Genomic DNA, 10,994 nt, shown 5'->3' with positions numbered 1-10,994 from the left:
CCCATATTTCTCAAAGGTTTTGTTCATTCCTATTCATTCATTTCTCTTTAATTTTGTCTGACTGTCTTATTTCAGAGAGCCAGTCGACAAGTTGCAATATTCTTTCCTCAGCTTGGTCTACTCTGCTTTTAATATGGGTGCGGTGGCTCACACCTGTAATCCCAGCACTTTGGGAGGCCGAGGTGGGTGGATCACCTGAGGTCAGGAGTTTGAGAACAGCCTGGCCAGCATGGTGAAACTCTGTCCATACTAAAAACACAAAAAGAAATTAGTCAAGCATGGTGGCAGGCACCCATAATTCCAGCTACTCAGGAGGCTGAGGCAGGAGAATTGCTTGAACCTGGCAGGTGGGAGTTGCAGCAAGCCAAGATTGCACCATTGCACTCCAGCCTGGGCAACAAAAGGGAAACTCCATCAAAAAAATAAATAAATAAAATAACCTCTGATTGCATTCTGAAATTCTTGTAGTGAGTTTTTCAGCTCTCTCTTATCAATTATGTTCTTTTTTATACTAGCTATTTTGTCTGTCAGCTCCTGCATTATTTTATTGTGATTCTTAGTTTCCTTGGATTGGGTTTTGTCACACTAAATCTTGATGATCTTTGTTCCTATCCATACTCTGAATCGTATTTCTGTCATTTCAGCAAACTAATTCTGGTTAAGAACACTTGTTGGAGACCTAGTGTAATCATTTGGAGGACATAGGACACTCTAGTCGTTTGAGTTGCCAGAGTTATTTCATTGGTTCTTTCTCATCTCTGCTTGTAGGTGTTTCTTAACTACTGGGCTGTCTCTGATTGAAATGGTCAGGCAAGTACAAGGTGGATGTACTGGGGTCCCAGGTAGGGTGACCCTGCCCAGTGAGGAGAAGTGAGGACCAGGACCTACGTGGAGAACAGTCTGGCCACTTTTCCATGACGTGGGGGTCTGGACAGGCCCCTGGTTCTCCTGGACTCTCCAAAGCCAGAAGACAGCAAGGATGAGCATTGCAAGACAGCAAATATAGCAACCCACTCCTCCCACTGGGAGCTCTCTCTCTCTCTCTCAAGGAGGTGCAAAGCTGCTACTGGCTTGATACGCCCAGTGGGTTGTGGCTGGAGACCCAGGCTGGGAGACTCCACCTGGTGAGGAGATATGGGAATGGGGACCCATGTAGCAGTCCATCCACTTTTCTGTAAAGCTGCTGCAGTATTCTGGGGATCCACTCCAGTCCCTAGTTACCTCAGATTTTATAGCACCTGAAGTATCAACAGTGAAGGCTGCAAAACAGCAGAGATGGCAGCCTGCCCCTCCCTCTGGAAGCTGTGTCTCCAGGAGGTATAGGTCTGTTGCTGGCCCAAACACATTGGTGGGGGTCATTGTAGACTTTGGCTGGGAGATTCCTCCCAATGAAGTAAAAAGGGATCTGGGACCCACATGAAAAAGCAGTCTGGCCACTTCACCATAGAGCTGCTGCACTGTGCTGGGGGACCGCTCCAGTCCCTAGTCACCTTAGACTCCATAGAGCCTGAAGGCAACAATGACTAAGGCAGTGAAACAACAAAGATGGCTGCCCATCCCTCTCCCTGGGAATTCCATTCCAGGGAGGCCCAGAACTGCCAGCTGGTAAACACCAGGAAAAGTGGCTGATAACCCCGGTCAAGAGGTCTCACCCAGTGAGAAGAAGCAAGATCAGGGACCCGAATTAAAAAAGCAGCCTGTCTACTTTTCTGTAGGCTGATTCCAAAAACAGCAAAGGCTGCAAAACAGAAAAGATGGTGGCCTGCCCCACCCGTCTCTGGAAGCTCCATCTCAGAGAGGTGTAATGCCGCTACCACCTGCTGGCTAGAGTTCCAAGCCAGTGGGTCTTATTCTGTGAGGTGACATGGAAGCAGGGCCTGTAGACCATCATTGCTCAGCCCCCTGGATTCAACCCCTTTCCTAAGGGGTATGTATGGCAGTCTAACCTCCCACTTCACTGAAGTTGCAGCCACTTTTGCTAGGAAGCCCAGGTATCTAAGGCTCCCTAGGGGTCTGTGTGTGTCTGAGTATCTGCTCTGCCAAGACTCCACATAGCTCTGCATATTAGAATGTGGGCCATGGTGGAGTGGGTTCATGAGGAAATCTCCTGACCCAAGAGTTGCAAAGACCCATGGGAGAAGCATGGGTCCTCGAGGTCACTCACTCACTCACTGCTTTCCTGGGCGGGGGTGGCTTCTCTGCCTCTGTGTTGTTTCTGGGTGGGCAGTCATCCTGCCTTGCTTTTCTCCATCCTCCATGGGTTGAGTTATTTTCTTGATGGCTGGTAGTGGTTTTTCCTTTCCATATTTATCCACATTCTGATGTCTACGTCTATCATTCCTTAAGGAGCTCTTGTACGGCAGGTCTGATGGCAGTGAATTTCCTCAGCATTTGCTTGTCTGAAAAGGATTTTATTTCTCCTTCAATTATGAAGCTTGGTTTGGCCAGATATGAAACTGTGGGTTGGAATTGATTTTCTTTAAGAATGTTAAATATTGACCCCCAATGTCTTCTGGCTTGTAGGGTTTCCACCGAGAAGTCTGCTTCTCAATGCATCAGTCTGATGGGCTTCCCTTTGTAAGTGACCTGGCCTTTCTCTCTGGCTGCCCTTAACATTTTTTCTTTCATTTCAGTTTTGGAGAATCTGATAATTATGTGTCTTGGAGATAATCTTCTCATGAAATATTTTACTGGGGTTCTCTGCATTTCCCAAATTTGAATGTTGGCCTATCTAACAAGGTTGGGGAAGTTCTTATAGATGATATCCTGAAATATATTTTCCAAATTGGTTCCATTCTCCCCTGAAAGAGCAAAATATTTCATACTTTGGAAAACGTCTATGACCAATCAGTCATAGAATCGGTCTCTTTACGTAATACCATATTTCTCAGAGGTTTTGTGTATTCCTTTTCAATCTTTTTTTCCTCTATTCTTGTCTGCCTGTCTTATTTCAGAAAGACAGTCTTTAAGCTCTGAGATTCTTTCCTCCACTTGGTCTATTCTGCTATTAATATGTACAAATGCATTATGAAATTCTTGTATTGTGTTTTTCAGCTCCATCAGACCGGTTATGCCCTTCTCTATCCTAGCTGTTTTGTCAGCTCCTACAATGTTTTATTGTGATTTTTAGCTTCCTTGCATTGAGTTAGAACGTGCTCCTTGAGATCAGCGAAGTTCACTTTTATCCATATGCTGAGGTCTACTTCTGTTATTTCAGCCATGTCAGCCTCAGCCCCATTTTGAACCCTATCTGGAGAGGTGATGTGGTCATTTGGAGGAGAGACGGCACTCCGGGTTTTTGAGTTTTCCATATTCTTGCACTGATTCTTTTTCATCTTTGTGGGCTTATCTACCTTCAATATTTGAGATTAGCCTTTGAATGGGGTTTTTGAAGGGAGGGTTCCCTTTTAACGGTCTGACCTTTACTGTAGTGATACTACGGTTTGCTGGTCATCCATTCCAGAACATAGTCACCTCAGATTTTCTAGTACCTGGAGGTATCATCAGTTAAGGTTGTGAAACAGCAAAGATGGCAGCCTGCCCCTTCTTCTTGGAGCTCTGTCCCAGGGGGGTACAAATCTATTGCCAGCCTGAACCCACCTGTAGGAGGTGACTGGAGACCCTGGTTGAAAGGTCTCACCCAGCCAGTAGAAACAGGATCAGGGACCCACTTGAAGAAGCAGTCTAGCCTCACTTTTGTAGAACAGCTGAGCTATGCTGGGATACCATTTCTGCCCCTCATGGTGTTGGGCTCTCCAAAACTTGGAAGCTGGAATGGCTAAATTGTGGAAACAGCAAAGAGGGCAGCCTGCCACTCTCTCTAGTAACTCTGTCCCAGGAAGTTTCCAAACCCTTGTCAGCCAGAGAACATCAGTGGGAGTGGCTGAAGACCCTGGTTGGGAAGTTCTTCTCAGTGAGGAGGAACAGATCAGGCACCTGCTTAAAGAAGCAGTCTGGCCATGCTTTTGTAGAGCAGTTGTGTCATGCTGGGGTACCACTTCTGCCCTCAGATGGTTTGAACTTTCCTAAGCCAAGAGACTGGAATGACTGAGTTGTCCAAACAGCAAAGATAATGGCCCTTCCCTACTCCTCCACACTCCATCCCAGGGAGAAATCAAAACTCTGTCTGCCAGAGAATATGGGTGGAGTTGGCTAGAGGCCTTGGTTGGGAGGCCCTGCCCTAAGATGAAGAATGGATCAGGTCCCACTTAAAGAAGCAGTCTGGCCATGTTTTGGTAGAGCAGTTGTGCTGTGCTGGGAGGTCCCGTCAGTCCCCAGTTGTCCAAACAGAAAAGATAGCTGCCTGCTCCCACCCCTGGGAACTCCATCCCATCCCAGGTAGGCAAAACACCATTGCCAGAGGGCTGGCTGGAAATCCAAACCAGTGGGTCTTATCCTGTGAGGTGCCAAGGAAGTGGGAATCACAGGCCGACACTACTTGGCCTCTGGGATTCAACTCCCTTCCTAGGGGTGTGTGTGGAGGTTCAACCTCCCACCTTGCCTGAGTTGCAATCACTCTGACCAGGGATCCTGGCGCTAGAGTATGTAAAGCTCCTGGGACTCTGTGCACACCTGGGCAGTTGCTCAGCAGAGACTTCATGCAGCTTTGTGTGTCAGACCAAGTCCTGGTGGAGTGGATTCATGAGGGGATCTCCTGACCCAAGGGTTGCAAAGGTCCATGGGAGAAGTGTGGTTGCTAGGGATCACATATTCATTCACTGCTTCCCTGGGCAGGGAGAGGTTCCCTTGGCTCCATGTTGCTCCCGAGTAGACTGTCGCCCTGCTTTGCTTTTCTCCTTTCTCCATGGGTTGAGCTCTTTCCCTGATCAGTCTCAATGTGAGAACGTGAATGTTTCAGTTGAAATTGCTGTCTTTACTTGCCCCTTTCATTTCTCTCCATGAGAGCCAAGAGTCCTTGCTGCTTCTAGTCAGCCATCTTTGGTCCAGCTTTGTTTCCTTGATGAATCCCAATGCATGTACCCAGAAGTACAGTTAAAGGTGCTGTATTTACTCACTCCTTCTATTTCTCTCTATGAGAACAGTGCATACTAGCTGTTTATAGTAAGCCATCTTCAGAATTTATTTTTTAATCTAAATATGAAGTTTACACCTATATATTACAAATTTTGCCTTACTGATTTCAGCCAGTCAGTCTTTGCTCATTTAATTCTCATAACTTTGAGGAAAGTATGGCTTATTCCCTTTACAAAGAAAGTGAGGCTCAGCAACGTGACTTCCCTCAATTTTGCCAGCAAGATTGAAGCAGTCAAGGCTGTAACCCAGGTATTCTAACACACAATCCAGTTCATGGGTCCCTCTACATATCTCTGCAGTTTCTAGCCCTACCATAGGCTTTCAGGAAATGTTTAGAAACTGGATTATGCTGAATGGCCTGAGCCCTGTGGCAGAGACTCAGACATGTCAGATGAGATTAATTTACCCCTGTTGTGGACTAGCTTGTGTCACTCCAAAATTTACACATTGAAGCCCTATACTCCAATATGGTGACATTTGGAGATGGGACCTTTGGAGGTAATTAGGTTGGATGAGATCATAAGGATATAATCCTCATGATAGAATTAATGCCCTTATTAGAAGAGGAAGAGAACAGAGCTCATTCATTGGTTCTGTCTCCCCAGCCCCCTCCTCTGGCTTTCTCCCTCCCATGTGAGGACATAGTGAGAAGCCAGTCATCTGTTTGCAAGCCAGGAAGATAGCCCTCATCAGGACCCCACCTTACTGGCTCCCTGATTTCAGACATCCCAGCCTCGGTAATCGTGAGAAATAAATATCTGTTGCTGAAGCCAGCCACCCAGCCTATAGTATTTTGTTACAGCAACCCATCAGACAAAGGCAACCTCTTCCACAGGATTGCCAAGAGAAGACTTGTATGGGAATTAAACCAGATATTTGACAAACTCGAGATAGTCTTGTGGATAAACTTATGAAATATGAAACTACAAGACCAGTCAAGTGCCATTGTAACTGGTTAAATGCAGTATCCAAAGAGGGCAACTGTTTGATGGTAACTTGAAAGGTTTTATATTTGGCTGGATTTGAGAAGCATGCTTATACTGGACTTGAATATAGATATGGAAGAAGCACTTTAATATCTGCAGGTGACCTCAATCTGGGACATGAAACAGGCATCAGAAAAGACCCAAAGTGAAAGATGGGCTTAATTTTTAAAATGGCAATTGAAGAAAATTGTCACCATTTTGTGCTAGGTCCTGGGTGAGGCCCTTTCTATAAATAAGCACATTTAAAATAGATTAAATCAAGCCTTGCAATTAGATCCAGATCCAGAAAAAGGAAGATTAAAACAGAGCATTGTTACATGTGCAATCAATTTTAGGGTCTCCTTACTCTTCCATGAACTTGCCAAGTATGCTCTTGCCTTAAGGCAAAGCAAAGATGTGCTCTCTCACTACTTGTCAATATTATACTAGAAGCTCTAGCTAGTGAACTAAGACATGAAAAAGAAATGAAAGATATACAGATTGGAAAGGAAGAAGTAAAATTGTCTTTATTTGCAGATAACATAATTCTGTATAGAAAAATCTAAAGGATTTATAAACAAAACTCTCCTGTGAATATAAGCAATTATAGCAATGTCACAGGATACAAGGTCAATCTATAACTGTCAAATTCTTTCTCATATACTAGCAATGAACAGTTAGAATTTGAAAATCTTAAAGCAATACTATTTTGAATAGCATAAAAATGATAAAATATGTGTAAGTCTCACAAAATACGTATATAATGTGCTTATGAAAAACTACAAAACATTTGTGAAAAAATAAAAAAGATTTATATCTTCAAAATAAAAGGAAAGAAATTTCACAATTATGAATTGGAAGATTCAATATTGTTAAGATGTCAAAACCTCCCATTTGATGTATACGTTCAATGCAATCCAAATGACAACAAACTATTTTCAGATAAACAGATTCTAAAATATATTTGATGCTTAAAGTATCTCAGATTTGGTCAGTGGGACCCCTTTCAAACTGGCTCATGTGTCCTTTTGACATGCCCTTATCATTCTTTGATACTCCCTTAATTTCTAGCACAAAAAGATGTTCTAGGCTCTTGTGTTTCCTTGGTTCTAGGACTGAAATAAGCCATTTATCCAAGGTTCCCTGGTTCAATTTAGTGGAGAATGGTATAGACGTCCCTCGACTTATGATGGGGTTACATCCCAATAAACCCATGTAAGTCAAAAATATCGTAAGTCAAAAATGCATTTAGTACTCCAGTAAGCCCCTCATAAAGTCAAAAATGGAAAATTGAACCATCATAAGTGAGGGACTGTCTGTATGTAGAAATCCAGATTTGGGTGCAAGGTGTGCTTACTGCTACTGTAATGTCAATGCTTCTAGTTATTCTCAGTGGGCAGTCCTATCATACACATGCATGCAGATACACACATACACACACACAAAAAATGTGTTTAAGTATATACATATATATTTTATAAGCAATATGTATGAAATAAACCATAAGCTATTCTTACGTATCCAATTCCATTCCAACACCATGAGGTTTATTTAACCTTCCTTTTTCTATATTTTTAATTCCTGTCTTCAAGAATGAGGAAACTACTTTACATTATCCACAACATATTCATAATTTGTACATACACAAAGCAATTTGGGAATGCTAATTCATAACTGCAAAACAAACCTATTAACTGGAATCCAATATTTGTTTACACATTTTTTGTCTTTATAGAGAATATAGTCAAATTACTGTGTTCAAAACTTACTTGGGTTAATTTGTTTTTCCTCTGTTTATTCTAGTCTTTTTATTCATCTGAAATACTTTTATATTCATTTGTTTCCATTTATATTCTATTTTTAAACCTCCATGTTTGTGAATTTTGTTTTATTTTTGAGAATGTGAAACATCAACATGGTTTGAAAGGTCAGAACTATACAAAAAATTATATTCAGAGAAATGCCACCCATTCTTTGCATCTTGTTCTAATTCCTAATCGTTTCCACCCAATTCTCACCTACCTTCAGAGGTAATCATTCTCATTAATTTTTGGTTTATCCTTTCTGTGTTTCATTTTGCATGAATGAACAGATGTATGTATATTTTCTTATTACCTTTTTTCTTCTTAAACATAAAGTAGCATACTGTAGGTTTTTTTGCAGTCTGATTTTTTAGTTAACATTCTAGAATCACTCCATAAGAAATCATCCAGATACTCCTCATTCTTTTTCTTTTACAAATGTATAATACTCCATTTTGTGGATGTACTATAGTTTACTCAACCATTGTTCTATGTATCAGCACTTAGGCTGATTGTAATATTTTCAATTGCAAACAAAGCTAAGATGTCTAACATTATGTATGCATATGTATTGCTGGAGATGTATGTAGAGTAAAGGGTTTCTGGATCAAAAGGCAATGGAAATCCCTGCCAGGGTCATATTGTTGTGACTGAGAGAAGAGTTGAACTTCTATAACTCTCCTGGAAAAAGCAGGCAGTGCTTCAATTTTCCCACCAGAGTAGAGTCAGTGGGGTCCAACAATCAGCTGAAACTTCAACCCTACCCAGCAGCAAAGAGACATAGGAGGTGAGGTGGTTTAAGGCATAGAGGCTAGTTATCACTACAGTTAATCCTCTCAACCCCAAGTCATCAAGGCCTAATGGAGAGCTGACTATCCACCTGAATCCAACAACATGTGACTGAAAAAAGCAGTGAGAGTTGGTGCTAGTCAGCAATCTATTATCACCAAATGCCTAGTTTTACTGGGACCTAGTGAAGAGCTAAACCTATACATCCACCCAGCAGCAAAAAGACTAAACAAGGCAGTTTGAAGCAGGGATACTGACCATTCTTGTTCTTTCCTATTATGAACTGAATGTGTGTGTCCTCCCCCACCATTCATATGTTGATGTATAATCTCTAATCTGATGATATTTGGAGGTGGCACCTTTGGAAAGTAATTAGGTCGTGAAGGTGGAGCCCACACAAGTGAGATTAGTGTTCTTATAAAAGGCCAGAGAACTAGATCACTCTCTTACCCCATGTGAGGATACAAGTAGAAGTCAACTGTCTACAACTTGGAAAAGGGCCCTCACCAGAACCCGACCAGGCTGATACCCTCTTCTCAGACTCCCAGCCTCCAGAACTGTGAGAAATAAGCATGTTTAATTCTTAAATATGGTTTAATATTCTTTTCCATTTCTGTACATCACAACACCAAGATTTTGCTGCTTAGGATCTCTCTGAAGAAGCTATAGAGAATGCAAAGGCTACAATTTTCACCCCCTCTTATTTATGTGTTTGTATGTGTAAGTGTAATACATGTCAGTATATATTAATACAAACATCAATATATCATGCAATATATATCACCAAAGAGAACACATTGATTAAAGAAATACAAAAGTTAGGCATCATTTCCAAACTTAAATAGTAAAAATTAAATCTACAAAAGGAGCCTCATACCCTAAATGTATCATGTGAAACAACAAGCATATTCAAAAATGTAAATTTACCTCCAATTTCTCTGGTCTTGTCATATCACTTCAGACCCATTTACAATGGCAAAATCCTAAGATACTTCTGTGAAGAGAGCGTTTTTACTCACTCTTGGGTGTTCTACAAACAAATAGCAGAGCCCAAAGCAAAAAAAAAAAAAAAAAAAAAAAGCTTGTTCCAGTAAACTGTCTCCCATGTTGGTGAACACCAAATAATCAACTCCTCTCACTGGGGGTTGAGACATCAGGTTACTCATTAACAGACAGTCATTTGGACCTCAGAGTACAGTGTGAGAACCAGAAGCTTTACATTTAAGACATACTCCCTTCATTTAAGTGAAATAGGATTATTGGAAAGATCTGTAACCTGGGAACAAGATGCTGGTTCAGATCAATAAAGTTACGAGTGACTAAGTCAAGTCAGCAAAGAACAGCAGTCAGGCACTAAAGTGTTAAAAGTACCCAGTTTGAAAACCAAATGCACCCCACTATCCTAGTCAGTGTGGAAGTGATATCAATTGACTTTGGTCCTTCAAAGTCCATTCATTATACTTTTTTCCATTGCTACCACTGGGCACATACTATACACTTTGTTAGCTGTCACCACATCAAGCATGGCATGCATGTCAACTGGGTTCAAGTCTGACTTATAGCCCAGATGTGAAGCATAAGCTTCAAGGTTTCAGGCCAACTCTTGAATCCAAAATAGTCTTAAGTCCATGGTGCCAGAGCTGTGTCCTATCCCTTTCCACCTGCCCCTAATTTCTCATGTGAGAGGTGATTGTAAGTCCCACATTTGAAACAGATGTCCCAACCCCACCAGGAGGTCAGGAGTTTATAATTACATGTAGTTATACATGTCTGTCGTTTCTGTGAAAAACCTTGCAGTTCAGTTTAATAAATCAAAACATTCACATAATTTCATGCCATCCAACACAAGGAAAACACGCCCACCTCCCTTTAAACGAGAATTGGCCCTAACAAAATAAAATCATCTTTAAATTTCTTCATTTCCACTTAGATTGCATGTTTTATTTCTCCCAATCCCGGCAGCAGACAGAAGCCCCATCATATCCATCCCAAACTGGTTTCTAGTAGGCTAAGGTTATAAGGACCCTTGTCAAAACAATTGATTCAAAGGGCTCCCAAATGCTGGCACAAATGTGTCTGCCAAACAAATGGAAGCAAACAGTGCATTGTCCCAAATACTTCAGGGGTCAGTTTGATTTTGCAATGCAATTTGCATCCTTGAAACTGCCAGACTGGCAGGGGAGTGGGTAGCGTGAGGGAGTGAAGTTGAAATTGCCTCCTATTAGCTCACCCTTTCAACATCAAACAGAGACCAAGAGAGAAATGGTTCCAACATTTCACCACATATATTTTTTCTTATGCAGTCTAAGCTGAGAATGCCATGTAAATGGGTCACTACAAAATGCAATAATTTAATTTTTCTCCAATCAAAATAAGAAACAAACCAGTCTGATCTCACTTCTAT

Source organism: Macaca mulatta, chromosome X, assembly GCF_049350105.2.
Source record: "Macaca mulatta isolate MMU2019108-1 chromosome X, T2T-MMU8v2.0, whole genome shotgun sequence".
NCBI classification, from domain to species: domain Eukaryota; kingdom Metazoa; phylum Chordata; class Mammalia; order Primates; family Cercopithecidae; genus Macaca; species Macaca mulatta.
Note: the sequence above shows the minus strand (reverse complement) of the source record.